Here is a 20,102-nt window from a genome sequence, read left to right on the forward strand (position 1 = left end):
AGGAAAACATAGGCAGAACACTCTGACATACATTGTGGCAAGATCTTTTTTGACCCACCTCCTAGAGTAATGGAAATAAAAACAAAAATAAACATGTGAGACCTAATTAAACTTAAAAGCTTTTGCACAGCAAAGGAAACCATAAACAAGACAAAAAGACAACCCAAAAAGAATGGGAGAAAATATTTGCAAACGAAGCAACTGACAAAAGATTAACTCCAAAATATACGAACAGCTCATGCAGCTCAATATCAATAAAACAAACCAATTGAAAAATGGGCAGAAGACATAAATAGGCACTTCTCCAAAGAAGATATAGAGATGGCCAACAAACAAATGAAAAGATGTTCAACGTCACTAATTGTAAGAGAAATGCAAGTCAAGACTACAATGAGGTATCACCTCACACCGGTCAGAATGGGCATCATCAAAAAATCTACAAATAATAAATGCTGGAGAGGGTGTGGAGAAAAGGGAACCCTCTTACACTGTTGGTGGGAATGTAAATTGATACAGCCACTATGGAGAACAGTATGGAGGTTCCTTAAAAAACTAAAAATAGAATTACCATATGACCTGGCGATCTCACTCCTGGGCATATACCCAGAGAAAACCAGAATTCAAAAAGAGTCATGCACCCCAATGTTCACTGCAGCACTATTTACAATAGCCAGGACATGGAAGCAACCTAAATGTCCATCAATAGAGGAATGGATAAAGAAGATGTGGCACATATATACAATGGAATATTACTCAGCCATAAAAAGGAACGAAATTGTGTCATTTGCAGAGACGTGGATTGACTTAGAGACTGCCATATAGAGTGAAGTAAGTCAGAAAGAGAAAGACAAATACTGTACATTAACTCATATATGTGGAATCTAGACAAATGGTATAGATGGTCTTATTGGCAAAGCAGAAATAGAGACACAGACATAGAGAACAATGTACAGATACCAAGGGGGAAGCGGGGAGGGATGTGTGTGGGATGAATTGGGAGATTGGGATTGACATATATACACTACTATGTATAAAATAGATGACTAATGAGAACCTGTCGTATAGCACAGTGAACTCTACTCGGTGCTCTGTGGTGACCTAAATGGGAAGGGAATCCAAGAAAGAGGGGATAGATGTATACATATGGCTGATTCACTCTGCTGTACAGCAGGAACTGGCACAGCAGTATAAGGCAACTATACTCCAATAAAAAACATAAGCAAATACGAGTCTTCTGAAGTCTAGGTGACGGCTCACGGTAACAGTTTCCAGGGGTAAGGTTTAGCTATAAAATGAGTTCACAGAATAAAAGGAATACGTCTTCCAGCACAATGTGAAGGACTTTATAAAAGCTAAACTTACAACAAACACAGTGATTCCTGAGATGAAATGGAGAAACCATCTCTCCCTGTCCTGGAACCTCTGTGCTTCTGTCTACCAACACGGACACTCCTGACCACAGCCCAGGTTGAGAAAGCCGTTGATCTCCTTTCTCGCTCCATGGCTGTTAGCTATCTATTGCTGTGTAAGCAACAGGGTGGCTTAAAACACCACATGTTAAGCATCTCATAGCTTCTGTGGATCAGGTATGCTCCTAGGAGAGCCTCAGCAGGATCCTGTTTAGGATGTGACTGAATCAAGGTGTGGTCCAGGGCTGGGTTCTCATCTGGATGCTCTCCTGGGGAAGAACTGCGTCTAAGCTCACTCAGGTGGCTAGCAGGATTCGTTTTCTGGTGGTTATATTACTGAGGGCCCTGGTGTTTTGTGGCTGTTGGCCGTCAGTCGCCCTCAGCTCCTAGAAGTCAGTCCTAGCTCCTAGAAGCTTCTGGAAGTTTCTTGCCACGTGGGCTTTCCCATCATGGTCACTTAATTCATCCGGCCAGCAAGGAGAGTTTCTAGAGTGAATCTGCTAGCAGGACAGAGTCTTACATAACATAACCCAACCAAGGAAGGGACATTCCATCATCTTTGCCACATTCTATTGGTTAGAGGCAAGGTCTTGTTTACATCCAAGGGGAGGGGATCCCCAGAGGAGTGACCACCAAGAGGCAGGGACTGTGAGTCTGCCACAATGACCAAGTTTGACGGTTGTCCAGCACCCTGAATTCATCATGATGTGTTATATCACGAGGGTGAAGAGAGACTTGCAGTTTACTCCCAAAGCCTCCCATGAATTACGTTCTTGGGCTCCTGCTGGATTTCTGCCTGGCCAGGTGATCAGGTCGGGACTACTGAAGATGCTCTGCTAACATCTGACTCCACCCACTTGGTATGTGGCGTCCTTTACTCCATCAGCCATCTCTGAGAGACGATGCTTCCCATCTTTTCTTTCACCGCAGGGTTTAACCTTAGCTAACACTTCTCCCTGTTCCCCTCCCTTCCTCTGGGGCCTCAGAGACAGCTTCTCTCCCCACACTCCAAGTAGCTTTCCCATCCTCCCATCTATCTACAACCAGGTTTCAGAGGGATGGAAAACCAAACTCTCAGCCTTCCATTAGATGCTACATTTTTCAGGGCAAAAGGTGCTGGCTTTTATCAGATTCTCAAAGGGTCCCCCTCTACCCCAAAAGAGTAAAGAACCATGGTGTGAGGGGATCCTCACGTGTACGTTTGGAGGAAAATGCAGACAGCTCCCGTTTGGGCGCACATCTGGGGGCTGGGCTGGCCATCTTGGCCCCACCCCCCGGCCGCGCCGGCGGTGTACCAGGCCTGAGCCGGACAATCCTCCAATGCCCCAGTTGTGGTCGGCCAGAGAATAGCACGGTAGGTCGTGTGCCTGTGCCTGGTGTGGTTCTCAGGCTCTGCTTTGCTTATCAGCCGCTCTGCCCTTGCCTTGAAGCTCAGACCTTGTGAGCTGATAGCATCCTCCCCTCGTGCCAGAGTCTACACTGCCGGGGCACGTGAAGCTGGCAGTGCTCCTGGAGAGGGGGTTGGATGCCACGTTGTCGCTGAGGCAGCAGGTGTGTTTGGCCCTCATCTTGACAGGCTCCTTTGGTTCAGACCTTGTGAGCTGATAGCATCCTCCCCTCATGCCAGAGTCAACACTGCCGGGGCACGTGAAGCTGGCAGTGCTCCCGGAGAGGGGATTGGATGCCACCTTGTCGCTGAGGTGCCAGGTGTGTTTGGCCTCATCTCAACAGGCCCCTTTGATGTCTCTCCTCATCTCCCCTCCTCCCGAGGCCCTGCAGTACTTACTTGGGTCAGTGGATCCAAGGGCAGCAACTCTTCCCTGTCTAGGGTCCTCTGGGGTCTGTTGTCAAGTAAGATCTGCTGTCCTTCAAATCTCGGCCCCATGGACATTTCATTCTCACTGGCGGGAACCCTGGCAGGGCCTGTGCTTCCAGAAACCAGAGCCATGTGTCGGGGTACAGCATCACATCCCTGGGCAGGAAGCTCTGAACCTGCGCTTGGCCAATGTCCCTGGCTCGTGACAGGGCAGGCTGCACAGGTGGAGCAGAGACGGCGATCAGCTGAGCATGTGCAGGAATTCTACGCGCCGTCAAAGCTGCCGAGGCCTCCAGCTCTGGGCCAGCTCCACGTCGTACTACGGAGATTTGCAAGGATGCCACACCAGTGTTCCTGCCTTGCAGCCCCGGAAGAAAGAAGCAAGTTCTGTACATGGTCAAGACTCGAAAGGCATCTGCCGAGAAGTGTGGACTGCGCATTCTGGAAAGCGCGTCAGGCTGGCTGGGCCAGTTTGCAGGAATGACGTGTGGCAAAATTCATACCTGAGGAACCTAGAGACATGAAAGGCCCCCACTTCTCATTCTTTGTGCAACTAATTTCACAAGAGGGAGGGAAGGAGGCCACGCTGGTTGTTATTGGGAAATGAGACCAAATAACTAGGTCAGAAAGGGTAGCACCGGTTCTGACGGGATGGGGGCAGGTGCCGTGGATGCGACCCAGCTACTTGGGATCAGATCGAACAGGCCGAGTCCCAGGGAGCAGGGGTCACCAGGTACCCACCTCTGGTCAGAAAACAACCTGAACCCTGAACTAATATGCAAATGTGACTGTGAACAAAACACATGAGCAGAGCGTCAATAGAATGTGTGGGAGACGAGCGTCCTGAAGGGGAGTCTAAGAATCTCCACCCAGGGCTTCTCTCTGGGTGCTGTGGGTACAACACAAGTGTGCAGAGAACCTGATGCCCTTGGCCCGTGGGGACCCTCGGGCGAGGGCTTTGCCCCAGTGGCAGCACCGTCTCCTGTGCTCCAGCACGGGGCACGAGTTCTATCACCTTCTCTGGATGCCACAGGTGAAAAGGTGGGGAGACACTGGTACAGGTGACCTCAGAGATGTTGCGGCTTCTGGTCCAGACCACCACAATAGAGCGATTATCGCAGTAAAGCGAGTCACACGAATTTTTTGGTTTCCCAGTACATATAAAAGTTATGTTTATACTATATTGTAGTCTATTTAGTGTGCAATAGCATCATATCTAAAGAACAATTTACATACCTTGATTAAAAGAAACTTTATTGCTAAAAAATGCTATCACCTGAGGCTTCAGTGAGCCATAGTAGTAATATCATCAAAGATCACTGATCACAGGTCACCATCACAAATATAATGATAAGGTCCCAGGTCCTTGTGATAAGTAGGCAGAGGTCTGGGCTTTGTGTCTGATTGGGCAATATGGTGAGGGGACCTCCAGGCTGAGGACCTACTTGATAGAAATGCAGAGTCTCAGGCCCCACCCCAGACCTGCGAGTCAGAATTAACAAGAGCCCAGGTAATTTGCGTGCACATGAACGTTTTGAAGAAACTACCAGAAACTAAGTTAGCAATGTATGGAAAAGAGTGGTCTCAGGAAAGGCATGGCCAAGGGAGCCCCTTGAAACCACAGTCGTGGTTTCAAATACTGTCTCCACCGTCCCGCCCATGTGACCCACTGCAAGTTAGTCACCTCCTCTGTGCCCCACCTGCAAAACGAGGACTGTCACAGCACCAGCTTCATAGGACTGGGAGACGCATTACATAGGCTGGTGTATGAGAAGTACCTGGCGCGTGGTAGATGCTTGGTGGATAAGGATTCTCTTTCTGGAGTTTTCTTCCTGGCAGATTCTTCAGGGGTGGGGCAGAGGAAGGGGTGTCTTTCCTCAGGCGGGTGAATTGGTCCCAGATACTTCCAGTGCAAGGGCAGGTGACACTGCTTTGGGCCATTTGCAGAACCTCACACCTGGGATTGTACCTGGGATGTGCCCTTGTGCCAGGACGAGGCTGAGGAGAGAACTCGAGGCTGAGGAGGGAACTGAAATGGTATTGGCAGTGGGGACTGGGGGGTAACTAAACTAGCCTTTATTTAGCCCCTGATATGTTTTCTATAGGTTTACTTTTTTTAAAAGCTTTTTTTTTTTGAAACTGTATGATAGAACATATATATACGAAAGTGCATAAAATAAAAACGTACAGTTTAATAAATAATTATAAATAATAATAATTATATAAATAGTTAATTTATAATTATTAATAAATAATTATAAAGCAAAGTCCTGTGTGGCCACCAATCAGCTCAAGAGGGAGAACCACGCCGACACCAGAAGCCGGTGTGGACCATGGCCTCCCAGCAGGAGACCGCACGTGTCCCTGTGTCTTTCTTCGTGTCCCTATTTTACCCAGGAGGATACCGAGGCTCAGGTAGGTTAACTACCTTCCCCAGGGTCACACAGCTCGTAATCAGCAGAGTCAGAATTCAAACCTATGTGTGTCTGACTGCAGGATGGGGATAAGGGGCAGGGCTCCTGCATGGGGGCGGGGGTGGGGGGCAGGACTGAGGGGCAGGCCCAGGGCAGGTGAGCAGCGGCGGGGGGAATAGATTCGGGGACAGGGCTCCCTGAGCAGGGGAGGATAGAGGAGAGGTGAAGGGCGAAGGGGGAGCCCATCCCGCAGGTGTCAGTCCTCAGGTCCCCCGACTGTGCCCGGAGTGGTCACACCTCAGTAAAGCTAGCAGGGGGCGCCCTTGAGTCTTCCTGCTAGAGAGAGAGCTTGGCAAGCAGGTCTGGAGGGTGCAGGATCACCAACGAAAGAATATCCATGGAGGTGACAGAAAGCCCAGCAGAAAGATGGACCTGCCCCCAGAGGGAAGGGTTCCAGTGCCCTCAGGGTCCACTGCTCTCAAGGGAGCTGGACTGTTTCCAGAGGAAAATGCTCTGCTGGTTGGTCTGAGGGTTCATGCTGGGTTTCAGGTGAGATAAGACAGATAACAAGGCGCCGATCAATGGCAGGTCAAGGTGAACCCCGCCAGAAAGGGTTATCATTCAGAGGCGGCCACATGGCCATTAGGCAACGCTCGAATCTGATTTCTGCTTTCCCATGAGCAGCTGGGAATTTCTGAGACCTGTTTGTATAAAATTAGAAATTCTTAGAAAAGATACATGACAAATGTCACACCGACCCTTGCCCTCTCTCTGCCCAGTTCCCACCCCACCCCTCCAAGGTAAAGTTTATTTTTAGTTTCTTATGCATCTTTCCAGCGCTTTAAAAATGCATATGCCTTATGTATGACTGATTCACTTTGTTATAAAGCAGAAACTAACACACCATTGTAAAGCAATTATACCCCAATAAAGAAGTTAAAAAAAAAAAAAAAACAAATACAAAAATGCATATCCAAGCAAATAAAGTACTAGAGTCTAACCGCCCCCCCTTTCTACCATAAAAGTAACTGATTGCATACTGGTTTGCACCTCGCTTTTTTCCCCTAATTAAAAAAAAATTTTGGTAGAATACACATAACATGAAATTCACCATCTTAACCATTTTTAAGCGTACAGTTCATTGGCATTAGGTACGTTCACATTGTTGTGCAACTATCACCACCATCCATTTCCAGGTTTTTTCATCTTGCAAGACTGAAACTCTCTCCACTGAACTATAATCCCCCATTCTTCCCTCCTCCAGCCCCTGGAAACCCCCATTCTACTTTGTGTATCTATGAATTTGACTCTTCTAGGTACCTCATAAAAGTGGAATCACACAGTATTTGTCCTTTTGTGTCTGGCTTATTTCACCTCGTATACTTTCTTCAAGGTTCATCCATGTTGTAGCCTGTGCTAACATTTCTTTCCTTTTTTAAGGCTGAATAATATTCATTATATGGATAGACCACATTTTGTTTATCTGTTCATCCATCAATGGACACCTGGGTTACTTCTCACTGTAGCCCTTATAAATAATGCTGAGTATACAAATATCTTTTTGAGTTCCTGCTTTAAATTCTTTTAGTTATATACGCAGAAGTGCAATTGCTGGATCATATGGTAGTTCTATTTTAGAATTTTTGAGGAACCGCCATACTGTTTTCTACAGAAGCTGCACTATGTTACGTTCTCACTAGTAATGCATGAGTCCCAATTTCTCCACATCCTCTCCAACACTTGTTATTTCTTTTTTTTTTTTAATAATAGTCATCCTCATGGGTGTGAGGTGGTAGCTCACTGCAGTTTTCATTTGCCTTTTTCTAATGATTAGTGATGTTGAGCATCTTTTCGTGTGCTTATTGACCATTTGTATATCTTCTTGCAGAAAAATCCATTCAAGTCCTTTGCTCATTTTTATTTATTATTATTATTATTATTATTAATTTTTTTTGCTGTACGTGGGCCTCTCACCGCCGCGGCCTCTCCCATTGCGGAGCACAGGCTCCGGACGCGCAGGCTCAGCGGCCATGGCTCATGGGCCCAGTCGCTCCGCGGCATGTGGGATCTTCCCGGACCGGGGCATGAACCCATGTCCCCTGCATCAGCAGGCGGACTCTCAACCACTGCGCCACCAGGGAAGCCCCTATTTTTTATTATTTTTGATTAATTTTTATTGGAGTATAGTTGCTCATTTGCTCATTTTTAAGTTGGGTTGTTGGGTTTTTTGTTGTTGAGTTTTAGGAGCTCTTTAAATATTCTGGATATTAATCCCTTATCAAATATGTAATTTGCAAATATTTTCTCCCATTCTGCTTGCCTTTTTAATCTGTTGATAGTGTCCTTGGACACACAAAATTTTCCGTTTTGATGACCTCTAATTTATCTATTTTTCTTTTGTTGTCTGTGTTTTTGGTGTCATAGCCAAGAAATCATTGCCAAATGCAGTCATTTTAAAAAATCAAAATTAATGCAAAAAAAATCCATGTGAACAACTATCAAAATCTAACCAAGATGAATCTTGCATGACTTACCTTCCTCATCTCACCGTGATCTCAGCCTTGTCCAACCCTGTCTTTCCTTAAAATTTTGATATTTTGTTCATCATGGGGCTTGGTGGGGGGCATTAATTTTGATCTTTAAAAATATTGCATTGAAAATACTAGTTGTCTTGATTACTGAGTTTCCCCGATGCCCCCTAAAATTTTGTATCCGAGGTGAGTCCCTCCCCCCATCACCCTAGTGCCAGCCCTGAGACAGCAGTTAGCCAGGCTCTCTGGGGACGTACAGCTGTCTTCATGCGGGGGCCAGTTCTCCTCTTAGGCGAGGTGGGGTGAGCTGGAAACCCACCTCTGCAGAGAAGCCCCCTGCTCTGCCAGCAGTTAATGGACAAGTGTCCATTGCGGATCTCACCCAGATCTCCACCAGTGGCGTGCTGGTGAATGTTCAAGAGCTGGCCCTTGGTGGAGTGGGGATGGGCAGGGTGAGCAGGATTTGTAGGGTTTGCAGATTTCCATGACTCCCTCCATACGAGATTTCAAGCCACAAACAAGATGTTGCTGAAAGCAGAGCTGGGAAGAGCTGGCAACGGGCAGACCCAAGCGTTGGCAGGTGTTGAAAGGAGAACCCACGGCCACTGGGGGAAGGGGCAGAGCCTCCCCATGGGATGTTATTACCAGGTGTTGAAACTGCAACACATCAGCCAGAGGTTAACCAGGAAAACATATCTAGATAGCAAAGGAGGTTGAATGCAGGAAATTGGTTCCCCAGGGGATGGAGAGGCTCAGGAATCAACCAGGGACAATGCAAGTCCAGGAGCGGTGAGAAGACCCTCCATCCCTGGGCTGAGAGAGAGAAGGAGGTGATGGTGAGTACCAGAGCCAGGGGCTGGGCTCCCCTGGGAGAACCTGGGCCACAGAGGGCCTGTATGGCAGTGCTGGAACTGCAGACAAGAAGGAGATGCTGGCGGAGGGAGAGAGGGATGAGAGGGGTACCCTGTCTTCTCTTCTCCTGCCTTTCCGTCCCCACCGGTGCCTCCCATTGGAGACCTCACTGAGAAGGGGGCTTGCAGGCTGCAGGCTGCCCCTTCAACATACAGCAGAGCAGGGAAAGGATGAGGAACAGATCTGAGGGCAACCAGGCCCAGGGCTGGCACATCCAGGTGCTGGGCACCTAGCACTGGTCCATTATCACAGTGCCCATAGCAAAGGCCATGGGTACAGATGGCCTGGCTCTGTGATTCTGAGTATTACTTGGTGATTAGACTATCTACAGAGGGAAAGGAGTTTGGGGCTTAAATAGTTGAGGACTTTAGATCTAAATGTGAAAATTACCCAATTCCTATAGAGCATGAAACTGAAATGTGAGTAGATAAATGTTTGGAAAAAAAAATTTTGGGGGGGCTGCACCACGTGGCATGCGGGATCTTACTTCCCTGACCAGGGATTGAACCGTGCCTCCTGCGTTGGATGGGTGGAGTCTTTTTTTTTTTTTTTAATATTTATTTATTTATTTGGCTGAACTGGGTCTTAGTTGCTGCTGCAGCATCTTCGTTGCAGCAGGCAGGACCTTTTCTAGTTGCGGCATAAGGAATCTATAGTTACAACATGTGGGATCTTTTAGCTCAGGCATGTGGAATCTTTAGTTGTGGCATGTGGGGGTCTTTAGTTGTGGCATGCGGGATCTAGTTCCCTGACAAGGAATCAAACCTGGGCCCCTTGCATTGGGAGTGTGGAGTCTTAACCACTGGACTGCCAGGGAACTCCCAGAAGAAATTTTTTAAATTAGAGACTTGGCTTAAGTAAATAATATTCTAACAGACCTCAAAACTTTGTTTTGTTTTACAAGAAAGAAATATTTCCGTTATTAAAGCTGATAGATTATTCTGATGAATGATAGTCATTACACTTATAAATCTAAATACAGAAAATAAGAAAGAAGCAGAAGATATTGAGAATGAGGAAATAATGAAGATATATATCCTTTATAAGTATATGAGAAAAAAATAAAGAATTTAAAATATCAAGTACAAGAGACAAATTATTAATTTTTAAATAAAGTATCTATAGATGCATGTTTGATGAGAAAGTAAAAACCATAGCAGATTTTAAGTTCCTTCCACATGGCTGATTGATGTTCACAAAGCTTCATGGGTTGCAGGTGAACATAAGTTGATAAAATTAAACCAATTCTTTAATAGGACATTTCAATGAACATTTTTATGACTTAGTTGGTATCAGAAATATTAAATAAATAGAAATATCAAACAGGACTATAAGGGCTAAGAAATTCTTTAGTGAAATTCCTTAGTTCAGTAGAAGATTCAGCACCAAAAACTAAAGCATTGATGCTAAGAGACATTTACTTAAGACAAAAGTCACCTGCCAAATATCGACTGAATGTGGAACGTTGTTGAGAGCCAGATGTGATTCTCTAAGTCAAATTATGGTTCAGGCGGTTACAGTTTCATCTAGCAGGTGATAGCTAGCCAGCCAAAAAAAAAAAAAAAAAACCATGGCAAAAACTTTAAAAGATCAATACGTGATTTGGAAACTGCTAAAATGGTTTATTGATTTATTTTCTCAATCATTTATATCCCTTGATAAGTCATGGTAGTAGCTCTGTAATTTAGTTTATTTCAATATGAAATAGACTATATTTTTGCTGATTTGATTTGCACTTGATTTACATGATCCTTCCTGCTGTTCACTATTTTCAGATCACAGCTGCATGGGGAGCTCACTTCATGGAGGAGAGGCTGCAGCTGAGTTTCAGTTGATAAGTTGGGAGGGGGTTTCAGCCCATAAACATGAGCAGGGACACGTGAAAGAACTGATACAGGGGCTCATTGGACAGTCACATGTGAACAGGGAAAGCTTACTCGTCATTCATTCAACAAATATTTATAGGACACCTGTGTGCCAGGCACTGTCTTAACTGCTAGGAATAAGGCAGGGAGCTAAAAAGATAAAGACCCTGCTTTTCATGGATCTTACATCATTGAGGACAACGTTCACGTACAGAGGGATTTTTATTTTTTAAAGAATATGAGAAAGGGGCTTCCCTGGTGGCGCAGTGGTTGAGAGTCCGCCTGCCGATGCAGGGGACACGGGTTCGTGCCCCGGTCCGGGAAGATCCCACATGCCGCAGAGCGGCTGGGCCCGTGAGCCGTGGCCGCTGAGCCTGCGCGTCCGGAGCCTGTGCTCCGCAACGGGAGAGGCCACAACAGTGAGAGACCCGCGTACCGCAAAAAAAAAAAAAAAAAAAAAAAAAAAAAAAGAATATGAGAAAGAATATATATGTGTATAACTGAGTCACTTTGCTGTACAACAGAAATTAACACAACATTGTAAATCAACTCTACTTCAATAAAAGTTTTTAAAAATTGAACAATTTTGTGTTTAAAAGTTATACAGGGACTTCCCTGGTGGTCCAGGGAAGGTTAAGACTCCGTGCTTCCCCTTCAGGGGTAGTAAGAAGTGGTTTGATCCCTGGCTGGGGAACTAAGATCCCACATCCTGCGCAGTGTGGCCAAAATAAAATAAAATAAAACTTATACAAATCCCTACCACCACGGGACACCCCAGTCCTGACCAGGTTGACACACTGGAGAAAGTATTTTACGGGTTGATGTTTGCCTCACTTGACCGTGAGACGCAGGCTAGGGTTATTCTGTGTGCCATGAACAAGGATGCATCCCATAGGAGGCCAACAGGTGTCTGAGGAAGCCAAAAATTAGGTTTGTGTCACCCTTTCTGCTCCTTATGTGTTCCACGTTACAGAAAATGCAGTGAAAGTTATTAATTTTACATGTTACGATATGAAAAAAGTTAGGTGTAGTTCACTTTAATTTTTCAAATGAATGTGTGTAATGGGGCATCAGAGAAGGAAGCGTGCCTATGTCAAAACTTTAAAAAGGATTGAGATGCAGAAAACCAAGGGGTGCTTCCCAGTGGAGTTTCTCATCATGGAAAACAGGAATAACAATCTCTGCTTTCCTTCCACGGCCCTCAAAAGGCAGGACATAAATAAAGGGAATGGTGCTCATCACAGAAATGCCCCACCCTATACCACCTCTTTCCCAGAGAAATGTTTATAATTTGAGGTATTTGCTATAATACGTAAAAGAGCCGTTTTAAAATATGCAAGGAAAGACAAAAACAAAAAACCTATGTTTGCTTGACTTGTATTTGACAGATATGTTAAAAAGCATCTGAAAACTCTAAAGTAACTTTACCAGCTCTCAAGTAGCTTGGGGCTGTTAGGCTGGAGGCTTACAGCCCTATTCAGAGCAGTGCTGTGTTATAGATTCCGCAAGCTAGGTCTGATTTAACTTGCTCTTTCCTACTGTGGGCCCCAGCGCCCTTGTCAGATCCCTCCATTTGACTTTGGAAAATGCCGTTAATACTTCTTGGAAAACAGACAATCTGGACATGGTGCCCCATCTGGCGCCCATTCTGTGAGTCACTGTGGGAGCTGATGGGATTTCGGTAGGAGGTAACTGTTGGTGTTAGGACCACACATGGGAGAAAACAGTCCTGAGCTGAACAGGGTGTAACGCTGGCTTTTAAGTTCTGGGAAGGCCAGGACTGTGCCTTAATCCTTTCTGAATGCCCTGCTCCTAACAATGCCTTCCCCACAGAGTATTTGTTGAATTGAGATACTAATAAGCAAAGCATTATTAAGCATAACCATCAGCCGTTATAGTCATTCCTTCTTTTGAGAAACACATGTGGACTGGTCTGAGCCGGAAAATGAATGTTACATCCTAGTTCTGCTTCTTAGCTCTGGTACTGTTGTTATTGATACGTTATTGCTCATGGTGATTTCAATTAATTACATAATAACTCAGTGACTTTTCCTGGGGGACAGGAGGATAGGGAGGTGAGAGAGTTTGGAAACTTGGAGTTCCTTGGCACTTGGACTTGAATCGCAGGTCTATCATTTTCCGTGTGATCTTAAAAAAAACATCACTGGTTTTTCTGAGCCTCAGTCTCCTTTTCTGTAGTAATGGAGACCACAATAGTATCTAAGTCAAGAGTGGCTGTGAGGGTTGTGAAGAGGTCTGGCCACAGACCATAAAATCCAGTGCGGATACGAAAGGCTGTCTGTAATGATGAGTATAACTGTGTGTAGGCATGGCCGGCAATTGATTCAGAGAAATAACCAACTGAACTTACAGGGGACGGCGCACAGGATCCTGTCCACTGTACCATGGGTGTAACTGAGGCCAGGAGAGGGAAAGGTGTTTCACAGAATCTCACTTGCTTTACCTCTTGTGTCTTCTGGTCCCCATCTCTAGGACTCCATAAAGTCGTGATTTTCCTTTTCATCTGTTATGTTAGTGTTTTCTAAGCCTTATTTTTTCCCAGATTGCTTAGGTGTTTGTTTTGTTTTGTTTTGTTTTGTTTGCGTTATGCAGGCCTCTCACTGTTGTGGCCTCTCCCGCTGCGGAGCACAGGCTCCGGACGCGCAGGCTCAGCGGCCATGGCTCACGGGCCCAGCCGCTCCACGGCATGTGGGATCTTCCCAGACCGGGGCACGAACCCGTGTCCCCTGCATCGGCAGGTGGACTCTCAACCACTGCGCCAACAGGGAAGCCCTAGGTGTTTTTTAATCAACTTTATTGAGGTGTAATTTACTCAGGTATAATTTATTATGCATCCAAAACCCATTCTGATGAGCTTTGACCAATTTACATATTCATACAACCACATTCAAGACACAGAATATTCCTTATTACCCCCAAAAGTTCCCTAGGCCTCACCCCCAGTCAATCCCCGCTCCTGCCCCAGGTAACAACTGATCTGCATTCTGTCACCGTGAATTAAATAAAACTTTTTTCTAGCTTTATGTAAATGGAATTGTTCTTTTGTATTTCACTTATTTCGCTCAGTATTTTCAAGATCCCTCTATGTTATTGTACGTATCAGTAGTTCATTCCTTTTTATGCTGAGTAGGAATATTTATGCTACTGTATAAATATACCACAATTTTTTTATCCATTCACCTACTAAAGGACATTTTAGGTTTTTCCCCAGGTTTTGACTATTATGAATAAAGCTGCTGTAAACATCCGTATACGAGTCTGTGTGTGTACATCTATTTCCATTTCTCTTGGAGAAATACCTTAGAATTGCTAGGTCCTATGGTAAGTATATGTTCAACCATATAAGAAATTCCCAAAATGTTTTCCAAAGTGACCGTACCATTTACAATTCCATCAGCATTATATGAGTTTGCTCCACATCATCAATACTTGGTGTTACTAGTCGTTTTAATTTTAGTCATTCTCATGGGTGTGAAGTGGTGTTCCACTGTGGTTTTAGTTTTCACTTCCCTGATTACTGATGACGTTAAGCATCTTTTCATGTGCTTCTTGGCCATTTGTTTTTTTTTTTTCTGTGAAGGGTGTGTTCAAATTTTTTGCCCATTAAAAAAAGTAGGTTGGGGGCTTCCCTGGTGGCGCAGTGGTTGAGAGTCCGCCTGCCGATGCAGGGGACGCGGGTTCGTGCCCCGGTCTGGGAAGATCCCACATGCCGCGGAGCGGCTGGGCCCGTGAGCCATGGCCGCTAAGCCTGCGCGTCCGGAGCCTGTGCTCCGCAACGGGAGAGGCCACAACAGTGAGAGGCCCGCGTACCGCAAAAAAAAAAACCAAAAAAAATGAGAATGAAAACACCACATTAAACAATAGATTTTAAAACATATCACACTATTTTCAAGTTAATGGCCATTTTATTTTCTTTATAAAGGATTGCATGCCACGACTGACATAAAACATGAATTTCAGTTGAGATGGCATGAATGAAACCAAAGTGCTGTATAAACCTTCAGCTTCTAGTCACCTTGCTTTTCTAGAATTGGCATAGTGCTTGGCACATAGTAAATATTAAAAAGTATTTGTAGAATTTAATTAAATTGTGACAGGGTACTCCCGCTAGAGATCTCATTTTTTGAGTGGTGGAAATAGCATTTGAACTTTGAATTTTCCAGCAAACATGGAAAGTGATGACAATCACAAATGCCAAGAAAACAAGCAAATATTAAGGTGTAAGTTATTGGCGCTGCTACAGCATCTGGAAGACAATCCACATGTGAGTAGATTCCTCTGTTTGTCCAGCAGGGGGCACTTTAGGCTTTCCTTCACTCAATAGGCCCGCATTATAAAGTCTGAAAAAAACCTTTTGTTTACAGGGGGAAGAACTTCTCAGATTTGTTTTCTCAGACCTCCTTCTCTGTGGAGTTGGAAGAGAGAACTCGGAGGTAGGAGGGCTCCAGGGAAGAGCCAGGATAAGGAGTTAGGTGACCGCGGTGCAGTCCCAGCTCTGCACCAACCGGACGGTGACCGTGGTCAGCCACTCCAGCTCCTGGACCTGCTTCTTTGTTTGCAACAGGAGAAAAAAAAAAAAAAATCGTACTCTGAGTGGTAAAGCCACTCGACTCTGACAGCATACGGTGTGTCCCACCTGCAGCTTGGGGTCCATAAAAAGCCATGTTCCTTTGTTATATGATTTAATTCCAGCCCCATTTCATCAGGGTGAGTCGCTGTCCTCTCCCTTCTTCCCTGAGACTCATCACTCCCAGAGGCTGCTCTTTACCTCTGCTTTTTCCCTTAAAGTGGGTACCATCACCTCCTCCCTGTGTCCCAGCCCCTAGGATGCGCGTTCTCACCCGCACGTCTGTGATCCCCTGAAGAAGTAAGGCGTTGGGCCTCAGAGGTGCTTTTAAATCTGTAAAGGAGTCAAGGTCGTTTGCTTGGGAAGGCTTCTGGCACGGATGCAGCTTGCCCATCCCTCTGGCTCCCTTCCCCCAGGGGCATGGCGGCTGACCCCCTCTCATCCACTTCCCTGAAAGGAACCACTCCTACGGTTTTTCTCAGGGAGACTCACTGTCTCCTCTGCTAGAAATAGAAGAGGCTGGAAACTTTTAACAGAAACTTGCTTTCAGAGCATCGCTTTTTACCTCCTGGGCACCCTGCTGCATCCTCATGATGGCTCATTCAGTCTTGTCTTTCCTAGAGAGGGGTACAGGGAGCCCAGCTCAGAGGCCACTGTGGGCGCGGATGCGGGATACAGGAGACGACATTTTGTGTGTGGATTGTGTCACACTGAGTTAAATCGTAGAACACCCAGCTGGTGTCTGCAGAGAACTGCAGGATCGTTTGGGGTGGGAAACTCACACATCTGGTGTCAGGAGTGTTCTGGGCGGGGGTGTTTGTGTGAGTAAAAACCCAGTGGTGGCGGAAGGCAGACAGGCAGACAGAAGACCTCTTGGGAATACCTGCTCAGGTGCTGCCAGAAGCCCCAGATGACGCCTGCCGAGCTTGCTGGAATCCAGCACGGCTCCGAGAATCACGTTCCCTGACTCTTCCAGTGGTTCGTAAGCCTGGATGCCCTGGGTCAGGTCCTCCCCTGCTTGGGATGCTGGAACAATTCCACTTCCCGCCCACCCCGCCTGGTGCAATGGGACAGCGCAGAGAGCCCTTGTGCTGCCCCCCAGCCCTGTGCCACCCCAAAGGGGCGTCCGATCCTGGGGAGGCTCTCGGGGCAGTGGGTGGTGCCCAGGCCGGCCCCCCCTGGGAAGGGGAGTTTACTGGAAGGAGGCGGAGTCCCTTGGGACCCTGGATGTCCTCCGACAAGTGGTCCTTTCTCAGGCTCCAGTTGTCCCCACGTGGAGGAGGGGGCAGGAAGAAGAAGCGATTGGATTGAGGGATTCCCTGTCTGACAGAATGGTTTAGGAAATAAATACACTCCAGTCCTGCAGAGCTGAACCAGGCCTTACCGGCATAACTCCCAGGGAATTTCCACCCACTCCGGCACCTGTCCCTGCCAGCCAGGAAATGCCCCCCGCGGACTTATCTCCTCGCAGTGAGTGTGGGTGACTGCTGTCCAGAGCCCCCCAATGTTTGCGGTCTCTCTTCCTGAGTCGGTTTCCCTCGGAGACTGCCTAGGTGTCTCCACCGCAGTTTGCTTTGAGCCTGCGAACAGGGTATTTAAAAATAGCCTTATCTGAAAGCTTCAGTGTGCCTGAGCGGTTCCCATCAGATAGGCCCACGGTTGTACTTGGCCTGTATGTCCTGGCAGGGCCACACGACTGTCCTCCTCCAGTCTCTTCTTCTCAACTGCAGACTCGGGGCTCTGACAGAGAGCATCAGGAAGCGGGAGATGCTCTGCTCTTGCCAAGAAGCCAAAGAGAATGCTGTCGACAGAGCGTAAAAACCCCTTTCTAAATAAGACGGGTGAGATCTGCAGGGGCCGGGGCAGTCTCAGTCTTGACTGATGTCACCAGTGCATGAGGTACACACTTACTGAGGCCACCAGGCAGCTAATGTAGCATCAGGCTGTGTCTCAGAAGGAAGAAGCTGCACCATCCCCGAAATGTCACTTCTGCTGTCCCCATACTCTGATCATCACCTTCTGTTCAGCTTTTCCCCACCAGCCCTGTCACTCAGCAAGTCCCAGATGGCACAGAGACTGCCAACCATGGACCCCACCGCTCTAGCACTGCTGTCATCCCCGCCCCCGTGTCCCCATGGCCCCTCTCCCCTCCTCACTGGGTTTGGATTCTTTGGTTCAACACTACGGTTGCTCCTTTGCAAAACACTTTAAATTCCACTTCCTTGTCCTCCCGTGTACCTGCCTGACACATCCCCTTGCCACCGTCTGCCTGCCCTGTGTGCGCACTGTGGCATCTAACCATTGCTGGAGGGAAAAACAAAAAACAAAAAAAAAATACACGCAACCACATTCACTGGATTTGCATCACACTGAACGACCGCAAGCCTCAAATGGGCAGCCAGCACTCCTGGGTGACTTGACTACCCTTCCTAATAAATGAACATGCCCATTCGCTGAGATAATTGTTTCAAAACTTCTTTCTTCCCAAACCTCCAACATTCCACCACCTCCAAGTCACTCTCCTATTTCACAGAGAAAATAGGAAGGATCCAATGGGACCCTCCTCTTCCCACCAGAGATTCCCTAACCCTCTCATCTTCCGCCTTCCCTCTCGCTACAGTGGAAGGGGTGTCTTTACTCCCCTCCCAGCCCCCTCTCTCCTCCTCAAGAACTTCACTGCTACAATTACTTTCTGCTCTCTCATGCACCCTCGGTTTCTCCCTTCGCATGTCTTAGATGCTGACACCTTTCTTATACATTTGTATTACGATTCGATACATTGTTAATATACAGTGCACTCTATTATGTATTTATTTTGTTATACGCTGTTTCCAGGAAGCCAAAAATTGTTTCCCTGACTTTAGGACTTTGTCCAGCTGCTATTTCTCTGCTCGCTTTACAGCAAACTGACTTGAGTCAATTTCTTCACTTTCCATTTTCTCCTCAACCCACACAACTGGACTTCTGTCCCTACCCCTGGACTGAAAGGGCTATGACCGTTGGAATAAAAGACAGATGATCTCCACCTTGCTTGAAAACACTGTTTATCTCTCTGTCCACGTCTTCCTCGATTTCTCAGCAGCATTTGATATTGACGACCGTCTCCTTGAAACATTTTCTTCTCTTAGGCTCCCCGATGCCCCCTTCATCCGGTTTTCCTTGTACTTTACCAGCTGGTCTTTCTAAGTCTCCTGTGACTGTTTTTATTTCTCTCTCAGACCCCTAGGTGCTGGAGTCCCCACGATGCTGTACTTGGCCCCCTCTTCTATGTCTACGCTTTCTTCCTCGAGGAGTTTATCCAGGTATGGTGCTTTGTAATATCATCCAAACACCCAAATCCACACTCCTAAATTTATGCCTCTGACATTGGCCTTTTCCTGAAGTCCGGGTCCTTATAGCCAACCACCTACTCACTTCCTGCTTGAATGTTTGATAGACATTTAAGTATAACACGGCTGAGACAGTCTCCCCAACTCATGCTCCCCTCAAACTTTCTCATCTCAGTAAAGCCCCCGTCCCCCAATCCAGCTGCTGGCCAGAGGGCTATCCTTAGTCTCTATTTCCTGCACACTCCACATCCAAGCTACCAGTGGACCCTGTTGGCTTTACCTCCACAGTATCCAAAATACATCCCACACCAGGTCCCAAAGTAAATCCCAAATCAGACCGTGTGTCACCCTGTCCACAGCTGCCACGGGCGTCCAAGTCACTCGCGTCCACTGTAATTGACCTCCAGTGGATGCCACGTCTGCCCCACTTCCCCCATACTTTCTACATAGATCTTGCTAACACCTAAATCAGATCATACATCACTCCCCTGTTCAAAGACCTCAGAACACTTCTGGCCCAATCCCAGTAAAACCCAGATTCCTTACTCTGACCTACGAGGCTGACCCCACTCGAGCCGCACTGCCCACCACACTCCCTCCCGCCTCAGAATCTGGGTCCTTGTTTTTCTCTCCAGAACACTCTTTTTCCTGATCGTTGCATGGCTGCAGAGAAGCCTTCCCTGACCGCGTGGTAAAGCAGCCCTCGCCACCTTTTACCTTCTCTGCGGCACTTAAAAGTATTTAACTTGCTTGGAGGCCAAATTAGAGTCATTTCCCTTTGGGCTGAAAAAGTGTGCAGTCCCATCTGCAGGGGTGGAAAGGCCCAGCGGCTTCTCGCGTGCCCTTTGAACTACACGGCCGATGGTGATGGCAGATCTCCAGGTGCCCATCCGTCCCTCAGCTCATGACCTGTGCTCCATGCAGCCAATTCATACTGGGAGCTCTCTGCAGGAACTAGATCCCAGTCACTCATCCGCTTGGTGTAAGCAGGTGATATGATCTCGAGACGGCTAGAGTGCTTCTCTCCAGCTGTTCCTTCTACAGAATGGGATTCCTGACACCTGCTCTGACCTGCAGACATGGACTTCTCCCGGGAATGAGAGACAGGAGCCATTCAAGACATGCCTTCCCTGCCTGCTTTGTCCCTTTAAAGGCTTCTCCAAGTGTCTGCAGACCACCTGTGTCAGTCTCCTGGAGTGTTCGTTAAAAACAGATTCCTAGGCCCCGTGCCAGAGCGG

This window comes from Leucopleurus acutus, assembly GCF_964270905.1.
Source record: "Leucopleurus acutus genome assembly, chromosome: 7".
Taxonomy (NCBI): Eukaryota; Metazoa; Chordata; class Mammalia; order Artiodactyla; family Delphinidae; genus Leucopleurus; species Leucopleurus acutus.